Source organism: Vombatus ursinus, unplaced genomic scaffold (assembly GCF_900497805.2).
Source record: "Vombatus ursinus unplaced genomic scaffold, bare-nosed wombat genome assembly UNPS02014945.1, whole genome shotgun sequence".
NCBI classification, from domain to species: Eukaryota; Metazoa; Chordata; class Mammalia; order Diprotodontia; family Vombatidae; genus Vombatus; species Vombatus ursinus.
The window spans coordinates 6,119,595-6,140,825 of record NW_020954723.1 but is presented as its reverse complement, the minus strand read 5'-3'; the positions used below and the strand labels follow the sequence as shown (position 1 = coordinate 6,140,825).

General features: G+C 40.0%; 1 protein-coding gene and 1 long non-coding RNA gene across 6 annotated transcripts in view; one reads left to right on the top strand and one right to left on the bottom strand.

Moving 5' to 3' along the window:
• LOC114030023 overlaps window positions 1-2,757 on the top strand; it is a 9,456-nt gene extending 6,699 nt beyond the window's left edge. Inside the window, exon 3 of the long non-coding RNA XR_003567547.1 lies at window positions 1,922-2,757. This is a non-coding gene — a long non-coding RNA (uncharacterized LOC114030023). The remainder of the gene's footprint in view (window positions 1-1,921) is intronic.
• FOXN3 (forkhead box N3) overlaps window positions 1-21,231 on the bottom strand; it is a 453,536-nt gene that overhangs the window by 300,937 nt on the left and 131,368 nt on the right. The gene's annotated exons all lie outside the window — the stretch shown is intronic.

Sequence of the window (21,231 nt, the reverse complement as noted above, 5' to 3'; positions counted from 1 at the left end):
CACACACACACACACACACACACACACACACACACACACACACACACCCCCACTCTAAGGTAAGGTAGAATAGGCTAAATCTCATGCACTACAGTCACTGGATCTGGATTCTGAGAATTTAGGTTCAGATTTGAATTCTGTGACTTATTACCTTTGTGATCTTGGGCAAATCTCCTAACCTAACTTCTTCATCTGTAAAATAAGAAGGCTGGACAGGATAACCCAGTCCTTTCCAGCTCTGTATCTGTGATCTACAAGAGCTTTAAATAAACTGCTATACCCTGGTCTCTCTCTTCTCACTTCCATCAGTCCAACTTACTATACCAAGGAGTAGTCCTTTGGGAATGTATCTCTGGGATTATTGTCTATATTCTCTTTCCTGAATGCAATTCAATAAACGTTTATTAAGCACCTATTATGTGCCAGGAACAGTTCTAAATGCTGCTATGTATTGTAAAATGGCACAATGAACAGACTTGTAACTTTGGGGAAAACCAAAATTCTAATTTTGGAGACTAGCAAACAGAAGCCCAGAGAGCTGACTTGCTCAAAGTCATATATTTTTCTAATCTGAGTAGCAGAATCAACGCTAGAATCCGGTTCTAGTATTTTAGTTGCTTCCTCCCTGACAGCCCTGCGTAGACAGGAGAGGACTGAGATTCAGGATTTGCCACATGACCTTGGGAAAGTCTCTTCTTTTCTATATGCCTCAGTTTCCATCTCTATAAAAGGAAGTTGTTAGACCTAATGACCTCAGAAGGTTCTCTTCTCACTTTAACTCTATGACTTTATAATCCATCTAGCAGGAAACTGGGGAAACTCATTTATTTGTTTCCAAGTGAATCAGGGTGCTGGAGATCCTTCTGGAATCCTCAAGAATTATGCACAGTTTAACAACCATGCCCACAGCTCCCAGATTTGGGATTTACTTTCAATTATTCAATTCAATCTATTGTTTATTTATGGCTCCATTTTTTTATTTATGCCTTCACACACATTTTTATAGACTAGAGACCAAAGTGCCATATACCATGTAAATTCTAAAACTCCAACCAACCAACAGTCCCCACAGCCACTCCAGGAAGTTAATTTACCTCACATCAATTCACCAAGCACTAGCAAACAGATTCTCAAGCGCTAATGCCAGGCATTTAGAAGTTGCCCTTAATGCACCATGAGTCGAGGAAAAAGCAATCATTTCAGGAAACACTATAATTTCTGACAATAAAGATTTACTCTGTGCACTGGAATGTTTCCCTACGATGAATGAGACTCTTGACCAATAAACTACATTAGTTCTCATAAAAGTATGCTAGGGTCATAAAGAACCTGCCAAATAGAAATGATTGCTTTTGCCTGACTTTCCATTTTAAATCCAAAGTTTACAAATGTGGCTCCTGAAGCTATGCTCTGGGCTGACATGTAACTCACAGTGTGGGTCATTTTCTCATCTCTTTGGATGTATGTTTCAGGACATCTCTTCACGTGACGTGAAGAATCAACGAGGCAGAGACCAAGCTTAACCTCAGAACACTGCCTGGGACACCTAAGTCTCTTTTCCTGGCATCAAAGTGGAATAAAGTACACCTTGTCATAGCAGCCATTTTTTTTTTTTTTTGCTTAATTGTACCTCATTGTTCTAAAGAAAAGTTCTTTTATGGGGAAAGAGGTAATATCATTAGGAAATAATAGTAATTTTTTTTAAAGCATCAGTAGGGGCAGCTAGGTGGCACAGTGGATACAGAACTCAGAAGGACCTGAGTTCAAATTTGGCCTCAGACATTTGACACTTACTAGCTGTGTGACCTTAGGCAAGTCACTTAACCCCATTGCCTAGCCAAAATAAATAAATAAATGAATAAATAAAAATAAAAAATAAAAAGTATCAATACATTTTTTTTGTTCCCTAAATGAATTTTAGGTAAATCGTGTTATCCGCGGCACACTTTCAAATCTCCAAGCCAGACTACCGGCAGGTTATATCTGTTGAGGACAAAACATCTATGTTTTCTACAGTTGCAGTAGATTGAAAGACCTGAGGACTTGGAATCTGGGGCTGATGATATCATCACCATCTTCTTCTTCTTCATCATCAAAGTATTTACTAAACGTCTGCATCTACAAACCAGGATCAATAGACACAGGCTGTGTCTCCACGAGGCCATTGATTCCATCATTTTCTGACCATTTGGTTGTTTCAGTTGTCATCACTATCTCAATCAATGGAGCCCTGCCGATTTCTGGCGACGTAAAAGACTGTTATAACAGTTCCATAGTCCAGTTCCTTAGGTCATTAGAATAATCAGATTGGAGCCATAGATAATCAAAGAACATTAATGGTTGAAGAGATCTTAGAGGTCTAATTCTAATGTTCTCATTTTACAGAGGAGGAAACAGAGGCCCAGAAAGGGGAAGGGACTTGATCATTATCATCCAGAGAATTAGTGGCAAAGACGGGACTAGAAACTAGGTTTCTTGATGGTTATAGTGAAGTGCTCTTCCTATAAGCAATCAGCAGAGAAGCGGCCTGACATATAGTATATTCAACCAATTCTGTAGCAGGTCATTGGAGAACTGATATTCTCAACTCTGGGTCTCAGGGGATTGACCCAAATGCCAGTCTCTAGGCCTTTTCAAAGTATTTACTACTTCTGCAGGCCAAGGGATTCTTCAAAAACTCACGTGGTTGCTAGGAAGGAAAGAGCAAATGCTTTGAATCATAAAAGATCCTGCAAATAAATTCCTGTTACATAATAATGATGATGATGATGATGGTGGTGGTGGTGGTGGTGGTGGTGATAATGATTATAATAAGCAACAAAAATGAAAAGATAAGAATAACTGGGACAGAACTACAAGACACATACAGATTAAGAGGCCAAATGTCCACCAGAACAACTTAATACAGCACTGTGCCTCACTGCCATAATTACTGAGACACCAGGGACCGATTTGTTTGTGGCTCTGGTAGAGGAAGGGAAACGAACAGGAAGATTTAAGGGTACAGCCAGTTATCATGGCAACCAGAGGGTTTGTACATCTTAAGGAACTGGGGGGGGGGTTAATTATGCAAGGATATTCATTCAGAAGGTAAGACTTTTGGCTATCTGTTAACAAAATCGAGGGTTTAGTGTCCTGCACACAGCAAATGTTTAGTACCTGTTTGCTAAATTAGACAGATATAGCTATAGATATACACACATCTACATACACAAAAATGTATATGTGTCTATATATATATATATATATATAAGAGGCAGCATTGCATGGTAGGTAGAGTTCTGGATATGGAGTTGGGGAGAACTGAAAATAAATCAACAACTATTTCTTCAGCATGGAGTATGTGCTGGGGTACTAGAGATACAAAATAAAAATGAAATAATTCCTACTAATAAGGAACTTACATTCTAATGAGGAAGACAACAAAAGAGTAGAGGAGACAAGGTGGGGGAATCTCCAACGTATGTGTGTGGACATACGCATACACACACAGGTGTGCATACACACATAAATACACATGCCTATACATATACATGTGTTCCCCCACATACCTGCAGTATATGTATATGTCAACCTGTGTACATGTATAGATGTGTATGCATGTGTATATCTATGTATGTGTATACATGTGTATATACTCATCCATAACATGCCTTTAAGCTATTAAAACTTTAAACTGGACTAAGACTTTTGGGATACCCAGCATATAGACATAGAATAAAATAAAATATTAAAATCCCATCGCTGAGGCTGAGACCCCTTGGGCAGGTCTCTGCTTAACCTCTCAGTGCCTCAGGTTAAGCCCCTGGTCATTTGGTTAATAAATATTTATTAAGTATCCTGCTAAGTGCCAGGTACTTAATCTAAGCAGCGATGACAATACATAAAAATAAACTTTGGGGGTGGGGGAGAAGAGCATGATAAAGTCCAGAGGAGTTGAGGGGGTTCAATGATGATGAGGGGGCTGCCCTGAGAACTAAATGGAGGAGCTCTCCAATGTCCACTCTCCACCCTTGCCAATCAGAGGCAGAGAAGGGCCTCAGGGGTAAGGAGTGAGAACACAGTTAGGCTCAGCTCAGCTAAACCCACCTCTTACCAGAGGCCTTTGTCAAAACTCACCCAGCTTTTAGTACTTCCCTCCTTTTATCATCATCATTAATAATAATAATAGTTCACATTTACATAGTACCTACTATGTTCCAAGCACTGTGCTAAGCATTTTTTAAAAATATCTCAACTGGTCCTCACAACAACCCCAAGAGCTAGATAGTATTATCCTCATTTTATAGATGAGAAAATTGAAGTAAACAGCAGTTATGTGACCTGCTCAAGGTCCCAGAACTAAGTGTCTGAGCTCACATTTCAATGTGTCTTCTCAATTCCAGACCCAAGTTTTCTATCCACTTCACCACCTAACTGCTTATTAATTTGTGTATATTTTGCCTTCACTTAATTTATGTATATTTTGCCTTCACTTATTGTATTTACTGTACAGATGTTGTTCCCCCCCAACTAGAATCAAAGCTTCCTGAGGGCAGGGAATGTTTTTATTTCTGTCTTTTTATTTAACCAGCACAGACTTAAAACAGCACCTGGCACTTTATAAATGTTGCTAAATACAACAGAATCTACTGGTCATAAATATTGGTGAAAGAAATTTCCATACCATGAATTGAAGAAAGCAAAATCCATTTGTATACTCACCATATACACTCACCAACAGCACTATTATTATACTATTTGTTATATCCAATTAAAACAGTAAAACAAAACAAAATTTAAACAGGACTACTATTAATGGTTACATAAATAAAGACTATCTCACCAAACCTTCCCCAAATCCCTCCTTACCACTTTACTTCTAACTCCCTCTCCGGTCTTCTACTTCACCAGCAGCTACCTTGTGCACCTAACCATGACACCACCCCAAGGCTGCCTTGCTGAATGGTGAATCCCTGCCTTGGGTCACCATATCTTGAGAAGCCCCAGCCACACTGCTGCTCACTTCACTTCCACCTCATTCTCCCCTTCGCTCCACATCCCTCCATCATCTGCCTGTTTCCCCCTTTCCCCTATGTTCTGTCTTCTCACATTAGAAAGTAAACGCCACCTCTCCCCATCAGCTGCTTATCTTCCCATATTAGGATGTAAGCTCCTTGAGAGTAGCTTGTTCTCTCGTTTTTTCTATTCACAGTGCATGGCACATAAGTGTTCAATAAATGCTCTATTTATCTATCTATCTATCCAATCCTTCAGCAAAGGAAGTGACTCTGGCTTCTCCTGGTCCAGTTCCTTTGGTCATTAGAATAATCAGATTGGACCCACAGGGAATCAAAGACCCGGAAGAGGCCTTAGCGTTTTCCCCAGTTCCAACCCTTTCAGATTAGAAAATAATCAGATTAGAGCCAAAGTTAATCAAAGAGCTGGAAGAGACTTTAGAGTTTTCCCCTGTTCCAACCCACTTGACAGAAGAGGAAACCGAGACCTAGAAAGGGAAAGAGTTGGTGCCAAGAGGGTTGAAGCTCGGCAGGCTTTGATGACAGATTCAGTGACCAAATGAACGTCTATCATCCAAGAACCAGTTTAGCTAAGAGCCAAGACAGTCATTACTGCAGGGGTACCACAACAACTTATGTGCCCCTTCTCCCAGAGGGTGAACTGCTATTTGAGTTGGCAGAAGGAGAATCTCACTGATGAGATTACAGACCTCCCAGAGCATTCTACCTCTTCTTCCTCCACCAAAAAAAAATAATAATAAAAATTAAAAAAACATCGCTCAAGCATCTGCCAGTCCCCTGCACCATCAGCACAGACACTGATGAGCACAAGAGCGGTTACCCAACCATTTCTTCATTTACATTTGGAGGCTCTTGATGCGGTACTTGAAAAATCATTTGGTCCACCAATGGAACTTAGCGTTTCCTGTCTCTTTGCTGGCCCACAAAAGATTGTGATTGAAGAGTCAGGGTGCACGTTTACCACATCAAATTAATCACAAGGAGAGTCTATTAGGCTCTAATTGGCAAGTAATTCAGTCCTCCTGGTGGCTGCCGAAAACCAATTTCCTGGCTTTTTTTTTTCACCTGGAAAATATGCATCACTATCTGGTCATCAGTATCTTTTGGTATTTGGTCAAAACCAAAGGCAGTTCAGTCCCCTCAGCTCTCAGCAGATACAACAGTTGTGACAAAGAAGGGAGGCTGCTCGATGTATTTATCTAAAAAACAAATGTTAAACACCAAGCTGAATCACAAGTACCCTGACTAAGGCTTAGTTAGGGGTGAGAGACCATAAGTCTTTGACACAGGCTCTTCTCCTTCACTACTAATGAAAACCCTGTTCCCTTAGTCAGTATGGAATGTGTATTCCACGAAGATGCATCAACTCTAAAATGTTTTGCCCTTCCTGAGGCTCCCAGCTTTAGATGACACTGTTCTGAGTTTCTATGGTTCCTCTGAGCAAAATTATGCCCTATTAAAGCCAAGAAGCTTATGCCAAGGGCCTTAAGTCCCACTACTGATTGGGCCCTGAGCTTGTGGAATAATGTCATGAGGCTGGCCAAGAGAATGAATCCAAATTCTCAAATGCATTTTTCAGTTCATACTCACCCAACATAAGAACAAAGTAAATACAATATAGTTATCCCCTCCACATTGCAACTTTCCCCATTGCAGTTTCGATATATCATGGGTTGGCATAAGACATTAAATAATAATAATTAAATTAATTAAAATTAATTATTTAATAAAAATAATTAATTAAAATTAATTATTTAATAAAATTAAATTTATTTAATAAAAATTATTTAATAAATTAAAATAAATTATTTAATAAAATTAAATAAAAATAATTTAATAATAATAATAAGACATTAAATGGGAATTTTTTAGGAGTTTTGCAGAAGCAGCAGACAACATGTAAAGGCCAGCAGACAACACAGAGCCTATGACCAAACAACTAACCCAAATTTTACAATAAAGTACTGTAAACACCCCATAAAAGAAAAAGAAAAAAAATCAGACTTCTTCTCTGGTATGAAGGGAGGGCCAAAAATTTTTACATGGATTTTCCAGATTGCAGAGAGGAGAGGGGGGTCCTTAACCCGCTTTGATGTGGAAGGGAGAACTGTACAGCAGAAACACACAGGATGACAATTCAAAATTAATACAGAATTGAGTGGAATGTAATAGCATCCAAAGGAAAGAGCTAGCTCGTAACATAAAGCATGACATTCCTTGGTTTGAATCCTGGATTTAGAAATAGAGACCCTCTCTGCTGTTCCCTGGCTCTGGGACCCGAAGCAAATTACTTCCTCTGTCAGGGCCTCAGTTTCTTCATCTGTACAAGAGGTACAATTACACTACTTGCCTTACAAGGTAGTTGTAAAGACAGCACTATGTAAAGCACAAAGTGCATTGTAAATGTGGGACAGGGATTGGACTTCTTATTTCAATGATATTGGTAACCCCTGAATAAGCAAACTCCCTCTACCAAAGTAGGTCAAGAGCTTCTCTGCAACTTACAGTCTAAGAGGGTTGCTATGAACACTAAAAGGTTAAGTGACTTGTCCAGGGTAACAAAGACAGTATTATCGGAGGTAGCATTGGAACTCAGGTCTTCCTGACTTTGAGACCAATTGTCCATCAATTACTATACCATGCTGCATCTATAGATGGGAGTTATTCTTTTTATTGTAAAATGAAAAGAGTTGGTCTAGATGTCTTCTCTGGTCCCTTCCAGTTCAAAATCCTATGCCTCTCTAATGCAAGATACCCTTTCCTGTTTGTAGAAAACAAATTTAAGGGATTCTTAAAAAAAAATAAAAAAGAAAGACAAATTCACAGTATTTTTTTTCCAACAAAAATGCTTTACTGCTCTCTACTTTCTCTCCAAAGTTCTCCCTTTTTCAGTGCTCTTTCAACTCTTCAGAGTATAAATCAATGAGAATGCTTCAATTAAATCCAAAGATAGCTTTAGCACCTGCTAATAATTTTAACAATGAAAGTATATCCTGGACCAGGGAAGAAGGGGTTGAGAGTGCGGGGGTGGGGAAGAGATTTTTGTTAAACATTTTGGCTTGTAAAATAACAATATAAAATTACTTTTAAGAGTACATTCAACACCTGTCTTTTTACAGAGGATTCATTTCAAACCCCTGTTCAAGGAAGATCCCTGTACAGATGTTTCTAATGGTACATTAATTTAACAAAAGAATGGATTGGGTTTTCTCCCTTCAAAGACTCACCTATATTAAAGTTTTGAAGAATATTTGCTTTTCTTTCAGAAAAAGAAGAAGAAGAAGAAAAGAATGAGTATAGGGGTACTATTCATTTGGTATGTCAGAAGTCTACACGTAAGCACTGGCATCACAATTTTGCTTTTCCAGCTTTTTGTTAGAAGGGACTTTCTAGACTGAGATTTTCAGTAGCAAATAATGATGGGACATATTTTTGACCTAAACTCCTAGCAGACAGGGATCTGTTACAATCCAGTACTTACCATGGTGTTATGTGTAAATCGGCATTTGGTAAATTCTTTCTGACAACTGTGGTGGTGGTGGTGGTGATGATGATGAGGATGAAGAAAGGTTCAAGATAGATAAGAGAAGAAGAGAGGAGGAAAGAGGAAAGAGGAGAGAGAAGAAAGAGAGGAGAGAGAGGGAAGGGAAAGGAGACAGGAGAAAGAGTGAAGAAAAAAGAGAAAGATAAGAGGAGAGAGGGAAGAGAGAGAGGAGGAAAAGAAGAGAGGAGAAAGAAGAGAGAGAAGAAGGGGGAGAGGAGAAAGAAAGAATAGAGAAGGTTAAGGAAGACAGAAAAAAGAGAGAGGACAGGGAGAATGAGAGCAAGTGCTAGCTTACTATATAATATGCACTGTACTAAGTGCTAGGTATACATACAATAAATACAAGTAAACAAGACAGTCCCTTTACCCTCAAGGAGCTTCCAATAGAAGAAAACAACACAGTGAAGAGACCTGGAAGGTGGTAGGAGTAGTAGAAAAGGCAGCTGTAGAGAAGGAGAAATCTGGAAAGTGAGTTAAGGTCTGAGTAAGGTGAAGCAAGGCTGGGACCCTTCTTGAAATGTCAGTCCCAGTGTGGTGGTTACCAATTGGGAACCTCAGGGAGGTTTGGGTGGGTGGAGGCATAAAAGACACTGTACAATTGTCCCTTTGCTTCAGGAGAACAGAGATAATGCATTAAAATGGACACACTTTATTTGCGGAATGAATGTTCACATACATCTTGCCATACACATTGGACATGTGAAAATAAATTATGTAGAAGCCTGCTGAGTGAATTCACATCTAAATGAAGAGTCAGTTTTAATCAGGTTTACAATCTTATCTCCCAGGGACATTCAGTGGCCCTTCTTGTAAGATCACATCTGAAGATTTGTTGTTGGAATTTCTAAGGACAACCTCAGTGACAGCCAGGAGCTCTATAGGCTGGCTTTATTTCGTCTGCCCTTCCACTGGCACAGCTGAAAACTTGGGAAAGCATTTTTTTCCTTTTAAGCCAATGTTATTTTGCATTCAGTTTAAAAGATCCTGCTCATTCTTCCTGTTCTCTCAGGAGTTCTAGCTACAACCCACGGACCCTGGACACACAACAGCCTCTGACCACATTTCAAAACCGTTCTCTCCAATGAGAATACTAACTTACCCTCGCCCATACAGTTACAAAGTAGCTTAAAACCGACCAAATCTCAGGCCTCTCTGCTATAGACTTGATCACTAAGGTCTCTTCTTGCTTTAACATTCTGTGATGCTATGATTTTAAGTGAAGCCACTTTGCTAAAGATATCTGGAAAGTGAGATTTTTATCCATTATACTTTTAGGCAGCAGGAGAAACACTAGAAGGACAGTTAGTACTTCATTCTGCTACTAACTGACTGTGTGACTTTGGACAAGTCACTTCTCTCCAGGCTTCAATTTCCTCTCCTGTAAATTGAGGGGTTAAGATATATATACAATGTCCTATGGTTGAGAATGAGCTAACGTTCTATGCTCAGGGTTCCTCCGAGCTCTAACATTCTGTAGCCTGGGGTCTCTCCTGTGCTCTGGAATCCCTCCTAGCTCTAACATCTTATGTTTTGGGATCCCTCCCAGCTCTAACATCCTGCACTCTGAGGGGTCCCTCTGAGCTCTAACATCTGTGCTCTGGGGGCTGCCTCCCAGATCTAAACCTTCAATGTCATAAAGTTCCTGTCAGTCCATGTTCTCAATTTTAACAGTCTATGTTTTGAAGTTCCTTCTCAGATCCAACATTCTTTGTCTTAAGGTCTTTCAGAGTTCTGACAATCTATGTTCTAAAGTTCCTTCAAGCGACAGCATTCTGTGATTCTATTCCAGATGGTGTTTTGGTCAGGCCTCTCTAGGCTTCGGTTTCCTCATTGGTAAAATGAAGAGTTTGACCTAGATGGCCGTTGACGCCATCACTTCTAGATTTATGTTCTAGCCATCACTAATCTAAAAACACCATCCAGAACATACAAAAGATGTGCCTCTTGCTATCTCAGACAAGAATATACGCCTTTCTCTTAGAAATCAGTTTAAACAATGAACAATAAACAGTGGTTTTTTTTGTTTGTTTTTGGTTTTTTTGTGAGAGTTGTTTTCTTCAACATACGTACTGCACACATTGGCTTTAACCTCACAGAACGCGGCCTCAGACTCCATTTTGAATGTGGACTCTTTTTTTTCTCCCCAGAATCTTTCATTTCCTCCATTGTATTCTTAAAAGAGGAAGAAGGGAAAGAGATAGAAAGTGAGCTCATAAGTGTCATTTCATATTCAAGGCAATCTGCTATAGGCAACGACACCATTACTTTGTACAAATAAATTTACATAAATCATTATTAGAATGTTTTATCTTAGCAACATTATTTAGTTCCCAGAGCACAAATTAAATGCTTGCTTAAAGCAGAATATTTTAAAGTTAGCCCTATACTGTTTATGAGATAGGATTAGAAATCTCCATCTCATTTTTCATTCATAATGTAATTTCTTTAGTTTTCTTTGTACATTAAAAAAAAGACATGGATAATTTTCAAGGGGGTTCCTTGAAGCAAGTCACAGAATAGATTACTATGCCACATTCTGTTCATTCATCAGCTGAGATTCCGTTTGACTCTCCGTACGTTCTGTTTAGAACGCTGATTAGAAGAAGCCAGGGACATGGGGAAATGACAGTGCAATCCTCTGGTCTCCCTGGCTCTTCTGCCTGACATTATCGTTTTTGCCAAACCAACTGTATGTTGAACAACATTTCCAAGTAAACTCGATTGCTATGAGGCCTATCTTTCTAGTAGTTATTTGTACTCATGTGTTTCCAATTTGGCATTCTAAGCCTCCAAGAATCATGGCGGCAGAGAAGAGGCAAGCTCATGTGGTTTTTCTACAGCGTTTTCCTCACAACCACAATTTTGTCCCTAAAAGTGAAGCTGAGAGACCTTGAATGCCTTAGGATCACAGGTGTGCTGCCAGAAGGGTCATCTTGGTCAAATGCCTCATTTTACATTTAAATAAACTGAGTCTCAGAGAAGGAAAGGGACTTGATTTACCTCTCTGTCAGAAAACCTCTGACCACATTTTCACTCCTCTCCCTCCTTCTCTGGCCATTTGATCTACAACCTCCTATCTATAATCCTCTCCTTTCTGGGCACTTACCCTTCTCTCCCTCTAACTCTCCATTTCTGGAGCTTAAAAATACTTAGCACAGTACCTGGCATATAAAAAGCACTTAATAAATATTTATTGAATTGAATTGAAAGACCATACCAAATCAAGTGGGCCTTTTTACTGGATGTCAACCCTTAGGGTACCACTCTCCTTTCAAAGTGCCCTTACCAGGCCACCATTCCCCAAAGTCAGTTTTTCCCCCAGTTTACTATACAAGGGCCTCAAGGGCAGGAACAGTCTCAACTTTTGTTTTTGTAATCTTTTAACAAAATAAATTAAAATACTATTGGGAAATATTTGACAAAACAAACAAAACTACAATACAACATAGATAATGTCAATTTGTGGTTTCAGGGATCTGTTTCTATTTGAGTTTTGACATCACTGCTACAAGGAACACCCAGGGAGGAAAATCCCTCTAACCAAGGCAGCCATGAACCTGCTCTGCAATTTACAGTTTTAGAAAGGTGCCTGAGGGGACAGACATGCTCAGGGTAACAAGGACAACCCAGATCTGCCAGAGTAGGAGGCTAGCTCTCTATCCACCACACTCCACTGCCATGGGAGGGCAGCTAGGTGTTATAGTGGACTGAGTCCCGGGCCTGGAATCAGGAACACTCATCTTCCTGAGTTCAAATCTGGCCTCAGACACTTACTAGCTGCGTGACCCTGGGCAAGTCACTTAACCCTGTTTGTCTCAGTTTCCTCATTTGTAAAATGAGCTGGAGAAGGAAATGGCAAACCACTCTAGTGGTCTTTTCTTTGCCAAGAAAACCCCAGATGAGGTCATGAAGAGTTAGACATGACTGAACAACAACAGCCCATGGAAATTTAACTAACCCTAGTGGCTATGGTTAAATGTTTAAGGCAGGGGTGTGGAACCTGCAGCCTTTTGACTAAGTCCAAGTTTTATAGAACAAATCCTTTTTATTAAGGGGATATGTTCTGGGAAGTTTGGATTTAGTCAAAGGGCCGCAGGACCTAGAGGGCCACATGTGGCCTTGAGGCTACAGGCCCCTGCTCCCCCCCCCCCCCCCCCCCCCCGCCCAGGCTAAGGAACGCGGCAGACATAAAATGAATTCAAAGGAGAGAAAAAGGTTCCTGGAGTGATAAGGCAAGGCTTCAGAGAAGATGTGGACTTTGAACGCTGAAGGATAAAGAGGTCACAAAAGACAGCATGGAATAACAGAAATACACTATGGGCTTGGTGGTAGATAACATAGACTCCAGTTTCAAGTCTCACTTGCTAACTTTGTGACCTTGGGATAGTCCCTCCACCTCCCTTAGGCTCTTTAAAAATTTATAAAATGGGGCGAATGATACTCTTCTCACTACCTTCAGAGGGTGTGTCGCTTAGTTTAAACGAGGAAAGACAGAAAAGCACTTTGTAACTATAAAGCATCCTATAAACACATGTTGTTATTCCAGGTTGAGAAAGGTCTTTAAGATAGAAGACTGCCACAAGCTCAAAAAGTATTCAACTAAGAGATCAGCTTGTGCTCCAGTCTGACTCACCTTTTCTAACAAATTTCATTGTTCGTAATGTAGAGATTATAACTCCCAGTGGTTCCTAGAAGCAGCCAGGTGATAGTGGGATAGTGGTGACACAGAATTTGAATCCTAGTTCAGATAATTTATCCCATGTTGGACAATTTATCCTAAATACAGCTTGTTAGTACATAATTGTTTGCACTTTATCTCTCTCATTCAACCCGAGCTTCTCGACAGCAGGGACTGTATCTCCAGTGCTTAGTACAGGACATTACAGAACAATCCTGAGAAAGCTACAGGCTTGCAGGAAAAATTTATCTCTCAGAACACATAGTAGGTGTTTAATAAATGTATATTGACTTACTAACCCTGGGCAAGTCAACTTCTCTCAGCTTCAGTTTTCTGCTTTCTCATCTGTAAAGTGGGGAGAGGGGTAGTATATAATAGCATCTACCCCTCAGGGTTATGAGTATCCAGTGAAATAACATTTATAAAGTGCTTTGTAAATCTTCAAAGCACTATACAAATGCTATTATTTATTGTTAATGACTATTTCATTTCAGGACCTCATCCTTAATATAAGGGGGCCTGGTTGTAACACAGCAGCAGACTAAAACAAACCATACCTCATCATTTGCCCTCTTTGCCTTTCATTGGCTGAACTTCTGTAATCCTTTCAGAGTCGTGAGAACTATACTTCACTGTTGTGGGGGGAAAATATATATATATATATATACACACACACATACACACACATATAGTGGTGAATGACAGGTCACTGAGACAACATCCCCACCCCACCCCCAATCCTAAGTTTAGCCTCTGCTTCTTCCTGGAGTCAAGGCCCCTAGAGACACATAGTAATTTGAACACCATGTACCCTGAAACTGGCTTAGCTTGGCTGATCCTCACAGTGACCTATACCATTAAATTCTGCTCACAAGCATACTAGAGTCCCTCACTGAAGGCCCATGCTCCTTCAGGTTATACAGCCTGCAGTCATGGAATCACACAAGTCCATTAACCTATGTTCCTCCTTTCCCCCCATCCTCATGGAAAAACCACACTTTGGGGAGGTCCTTCAGCTCAGAGTCACTCCCCTTCCATCTGGTTCCCTCTGTCTGAGTACTTATCTTGTCTTCCTTAGGTGTCCCCAGAGATAAATCTTCTGTGAAAGCCTATAGCTTTGAAAGGATTGTCCTGTACTGTCTTTACTAATGGAATTCATTATACTTCCCATAGAAAACCCACCTGTGGGCCAAGTCAACTTATAAAAGTCTGGAAAGCTCAACCAAGTGGATCGGCACTGGTGGGGATGTGACCTGGCAAGCTGACCAGAAAACCAATAATTAACTAAAGTTGAGGGAGGCACCCTCCACTGGAAAAGCACTGGCCTAAGGCAGGTAAGATGTCTTGTCCTCTGAAGATCAGACTAGCTAAGTATGGAAAGGTGATAGATTTGGGGGTGGGGCACAGAATCTAATGAAACCACATACTAGGGCAATGAAGAGCTTAGATCTACATTGGTGGAACAATTAACCTCCCCCCACTCCCTCACACACACACACACACAACCCATGAAAACACAGATATTTTGAAATACTGAAGAACTGTAAAAAGAAAATGAATCTGCTTCATTCACCCCTGGGGAAGGAGATGGTTCCAAGCTCAAGGCCAACCTCAGTAAATCAATTCAGTAAATGGAGCTACGAGTTACTGGACCAGAGTGATCCTAACGAATTTTGCAAAGCAGAAAAGCTGGTGTATCAGGTTGCATTACAATTTTCAGTGGAAGATTTCTGAGCCTCAAAGAAGGAAAATGGATGGAGTCTTTAATGAAAAGTGGAGGGGGGGGAGATCATTTTCCTAAGTGTTCATGTGGATGCTTCAAGTATTCAATGATTTAGACCTTCCAGAAACATAAAGAATACACTTGCCACATCCCTTCTTCATATATTCTCTATGTACATTCTGCTCAAGTTAGGAATTTATACCTAATTGACCATCTGCATTTGAAAACAGTTTGAGGTTCAAAGGTTTCACATCTCTAATCCTGATTTACAATGATTCAGTCCTCCCTTGTTTCATTTGCCTTATGTATTAAATCAATAACAACACGCCTTGCACTTTTTGTACAGCACCTTGCATAATTATGTGTTTAACATAGAAAGGAAGCCACTTACCCAATATTCATTCATTCGTTCATTCAACAACCATTTATTCTGACAACCTCAGACCTCTTGGAACACAGCCACAATATTGGAAGTGATTTTTAAAGAGCTTCTGAGCAGTAGAAAAAGGTATCACACAGCCCAGTGAAGAAACATCAAGGCTTGTACTTCAAGACTCCTCTTTTGCGCACAATTCTAACAAGCTCAGATATTTGGTTTCTCATTGCAAACCAGGTTAGATTCAGGAAATTTCAAAAGAGAGGGGACTCTTATATGCAGGTACCATGACAACAACCAGAAGTTTCTAATTCTGATAAAAAAGATAGAGAAAGAAGGCATGAAGCAGACAGAAGAGCTAGAAAATCACAGCAGTCTAGGGCCGTTCCAAGTTGGGACAAATGATTAACTCACATCTCAAGAGCCCCAATTGTATCATTGATATTTGTAATAATGACCCTGTATAATCACTTAAAAAGTCAAATTATCAAGAGGAAGTACCATGCTGTAAAAAGAGAATTGAACCTAGAGTCAGGAGACTTGAATTTAAGTTCTTAACTCTACCCCTCATGAGCTGGGTAGCCCTTTGTAAGTCAGTTAACCATTCTGAACTCAGTTTCCCCATCCTCAAAAGGAGGATGGTAATATTTATTCCCTTTACATTACAAGGTGGTGGAGTGAGGATAGCACTTTTAAAGCCTTAACATATACTTTTTACTTTTTGTCCAGACTCAGGATTTCATCAGCACTGGACACTTTCAGTGTGGAAACTCCCTCCACTGTTCTGAATCCACAATATCATCATAATTTATAGCGTTTGAGAATTTCCTGAAAGACCAAGAATGACTTGCCCAAGATCACACAGGAGGCTGATAAGTGGCAGAGCTAAAGCTTGAACCTCTCTTCTGTCAAAGCCCAATGTTTGCCCCATGATGTCTCCCTGCAATGTTCTCAAGATGGTGCCATGGGAAGAATGGTGAATTTGGAGTCAGAGGACCTAGGTGCAAATCTTGGCTCTGCAACGTGCTACTTATCTGACCTCAGCAAAGTCCCTTAACCTCCTTGGGTCTCAGTTTCCCTATTTATAAAATGAGTAGGTTGGGCTAGATGGTTCAACATCTATAATCCTAAATCACTTCCTCTAGATGTCAGTTTCCTCAAGTGGAAAATGAAGGGTTGGATTAGATGACCAGGAAGGTCCTTTCCATCTCTAAATCTACGATCCTAAAATCAGCCTGAATGTTTATATAGTCTGAAGTGTAAATCTGAATTTAACATGGAAGCTTAGGTAGTATAGTGGCTAGATCACTGGACCTGGAATCAAGAAGACCAGAGTTCAAATTCAGCCTCACACACTTATTGTGTGACCCTGAGCAAGTCACTTAACCTCTTAAGTCATTTAACCACTTGAGCCTCAGTTTTTTCATCTGTAGCCTGGGGTTAATAATAACACCGTCCTCCCAGAGTTGTTAAGAGGATCAAATGAAAGTCCAGCCTCAGACACTTACTAGCTGTGTGACCCTGACCAAGTCACTTAACCCTGACTACCTTGAAACAAAATAAAAGTAAAAAAACAAGAGGATCAAGCAAAATAATATTTATGAAGTGCTTTGTAAGCTTTAAAGTGCTATAGAAATGCTCGCTATTGTTATTGTTATTGTTAGTGTTAGTGTAGTCATATGTTACATATAGTGAATTTTTTTCTGGCCTTGATACAGTGCACCCAGCTACCTCTCAGCAAATAGGAGTGAACACAACTCAGTCTCTAGCAATACAGATACGTAAGAGGGGATCAATTCATCATCTCAGCAGTCATCCAGTCCCAAGTGGACCATTTACTAATTTATTTCCATATGTATGTGGCAGCTAGATTAATCAGGCTTCCAACTCTAAAATCTGAATTGTGTTTTATTTACCTAATAAGCTAATCCTGGGTTAAGAGAAAGCATACGTTTACAGAGAAATGAATGTGTTGGTCTTTAAGAAACAAGTAACAATAACAAAAACATCGGATATAGATCTTTACAAATGGTTAATCCAACCCCATCATTTTACAGATGAGGAAACTGAGGCCAAAAGAGTCGAAAGAATTTGCTCACAGTTTCATAGGTAGTAAATTGCAAAGTCCAGATTCAAACAACTCCAGGTTCTCTGACTGCAAACCCAGAGGTTTGGAGTCACTACCTTCACACTACCTTGTGGCTACTTGCAAAGTTTTATAAAACATACACAAACAAACATACCCACACTCACCCACTCACCCATTCACCCACCCACACACACAAACACGCACTTCTTTAGCAATGTGGTAGAGTGGAAAAGGGGAGTTAGGTGGTGAAGTGAATAGAGTGCCAGGCCTGCAGTGAGGATGACTCATTTTTCTGAGTTCAAATCTGGCCTCAGATATTTCCTGGCTATGTGACCCTGGGAAAGTCACTTAACCTCAGTTTTAAGTTTGCCTCAGTTTCTCATCTGTAAAATGAGTTGAAGAAGGAAAGGGTAAACCACTCCAGTATTTTTCCCAAGAAAACCCCCAATGGGGTCCTAAAGAGTCAGACATGACCAAAAACAAAAACAAAAATGAAATACAGTGGGAAAAATCTAGGACTTAGAATCAGGATAGACTTGGCAAAAGGTTAAATTATTGAGAGGCAGCATCAGTTCATGAAAAGGGCACAGAGAGTTCTGTTCCAGTTTTTACTCCCCAACTTAGTTGCTGTGTGACCTTAGACCACTTCACATCTCCCAACCTCATCTTGTTTCCTCATCTGTAAAATGGGGAAGATAGTACTTGCAACCCTGCCTCTTTATCTAGCTTTGTGACCTTATGCAAGCCACTTCCCCTCAAGTTCCTCATCTTTAAAATGGGGATAATTCCACTTGCATCACAAACCACAAAAGGTTGTGATTAGGATCAAATGAAATAATATTTGTAAAGTCATCTTCAAACCATAAAATGCTACATAAATGTCAGTTAATATTATATTTCACTAGTTAGCTTTCTATTTATTTCAGCTTAAGATAATAGATTTATAGCGGGAAGCTACCTTAGTGGTCTTCAAATTGTGATGCCAGAGAAGACTGGTGAAGAGACCCTTGGACAGCAGGGATCAAATCAGTCAATACTCAGAGAAATTAATATAGGCTTATTTACTAGAAGGTCACATATTGAAGCTTAAATACTCTGGCCACATAATGAGAAGACAGGACTCACTGGAAAAGACCCTGATGCTGGGAGAGATTGAAAACAAGGGGGCAGCAGAAGATGAGATAGATAGTGTCCAGGAAACAATGAACATGAACTTGGACAGACTTCAGGAGATACTGGAGGACAGAAGGGCCTGGCGTGCTGTGGTGCATGGGGTCACGAAGAGTCAGACACGACTAAATAACAACAAAAAAGTCCAAACCCTTGGGGCAGCTAGGTGGCACAGTGGATAGAGCACCGGCCCTGAAGTCAGGAGGACCTGAGTTCAAATCCGGCCTCAGACCAAACACTTGACACTTAACTAGCTGTGTGACCCTGTGCAAGTCATTTAACCCCAACTGCTTAAAAATAAAAAAATTAATAAATAAAAAATAAATAAAAAAGTCCAAACCCCCACCCCCATTTTGTGGGTGAGGATACCACTTAACGAGTTAAGTAACTTTGCACTTAACTAAGGTCATAGAGGTACTAAGTGGCCAAGCAGAGAGAGATTCAGATCCAGGTTATCTCATGTTACAAAAAAGGCTCCTGACTTTTAGATTGAGACCTCGTCAAGGGGAGGGACTATCTTTTGCCTTTCTTTGTATCCCCAAAGTGGACCACAGTGCCTGGGCACAAAGTAAGTGTTTCATAAAAGTTTACTGAGTAGAAGCAAGGGCAGAATTTTACTCAGAATATAACGAGTCAGGTCAGGCTGAATGTCACATTCTCCTCACTTTGTGCTTCAAGGTTGGGGGTCTAGAGTTTCTGAAACTGAAGAGATCTTATTGACATCTTGATGCAGCCAGCCAATTCACAGCTTACCCAGGCATTCCTCTGCAAAGGATGTGTGCTCTTCCCCCCATCCCCCCCACCCCCTCCCCAACTGGAACTCCCCCACCTACTCTGGTTAAGGGTTTGTACTTGACAATGGTGAGTAGCTTCCGTGTTTTTGGTGATAGGGTCGTTAATAAATTGTCAGCATTGCTCCTGGTGCTCCCCAGGGTAGGCTTTGGGTTTTAATTATGTGCTACTGATACCAGCAATGAGCATCAGTCTCACTGGATTATTTGGCAGTGAACGATTTACACGCCATACTCACTTCCCAGTCAATCCGGATAAATGAATAAAGCATAAGTCTTTCAAAGATGTAATAAACAGAACATGGACAAAGAGTACAGTGGAAGGACCAGTGGAAAGACACCCTTGGGGGCACAGGGAGGGGGGCAGTTATACAACTCCAGCATGGCTAGGAGGTATATAAACAATTCCATCCGTCATTCAAAAAGAGAATTGGTTTTGAGTACTGGCTCAGTCACATCCAAATTACATAACCTTGGGAAAGGTTCTTAAGGTCACAGTCTGAATCTCAGAAAGGACTTCACAGTACTAGTTTAACCTCCTTGTTTTTCATATGAAGAAACCGAGGGCAAGAGACTTAAGGTGACTTGCCCAAGGTCACACAGGTAGTAAGTGGCAAAGCTGTAATCTAAACCCAGGCCCTCCAAATCTAGTACTCTTTATCCTATATCACACAAGCTACCTCACCTATAAAATGATGAGGAAGTATGAGATGGAGGGAAAGATTATTCGACTAGACGATCCCTCAGGTACCTTCCAGTTTTAATAGCTTATGAGGAGCATGCTGCCAAATGCTGGGAAACCTGGAAACATTCAAATGATTAACTGAATTCATACGGATGCCTGACATCGTAGACGAAATTTTAAGTATCTCAGTATCCAAGAGCATTTGTTTTGATGTAAAGACAGAGAACGGAAATGTTTGACTAGACTATTGATTAGACCTTAGCTGGGTGATGTACAGAAAAAAGAGAAGGACTGATGGATTTTGGAGTCAGAAGACCTGGAACTAGGTAACACCGGGCTAGTCATTTAGTCTCCTGATCCACAAAATGGAGATAATAATGGTTGTTCTACCCTACCTGCCAAGATTATTGAGAGTATCCAATGAGAGCTTGGGGGTGTGTTTGGGTTAGTTGCTTAAGCCCTTTCTGAGCCTCAATGTCCTGATCTGTAAAATGGGGATAATAATGCTTATACTACTTCACCTCTCAAGGTTATTTGGAGGATCAAATGAGAACATTACGTAAATGTAAATTACACACAACAGCAGTAGCTAAAAGTCAATTTCTTCTACTGCTGCTACCACTCTCACTAGACCTTAAGAGGTTTTAAGAAGACTGCTTTGTTACAATTTCAAATTTAGTAAAAGGATCAGTCAAATACCATTTAGCTCTCATTTGTCCCATGCTGCTGCCTTTCAGAAATACCTCAAGCTTGTTTGTTTGTTTTTTCAGACCATATATCTAGTCATTGAAATGAACATTACTGGGGTTTTTATTTTTTTTACAAATACTTTGGATATTAGACATCCAAATCACATCAAATAACCTCAAGTATCTCAATTGACTTTTGGAACCCATGAGTAGGGCTTCCATGCTATTAAAAAGCTAACAAATAAAATAATAATCAAAAACTACATATGTGTGTATATGCACACATAAACACACATATAGACGCACATACACATACGCACATACAGAAAGATTTAACTCTTTTATGCAATGAGCTTTAAAATAAGGCAAAGACCAGATAGACATACAAAGAAATTTAACTCTTTCATGCAATGAGTTTAAAAGTAAAGCAGACTATATATACATATACATACATATATAAAATTTATC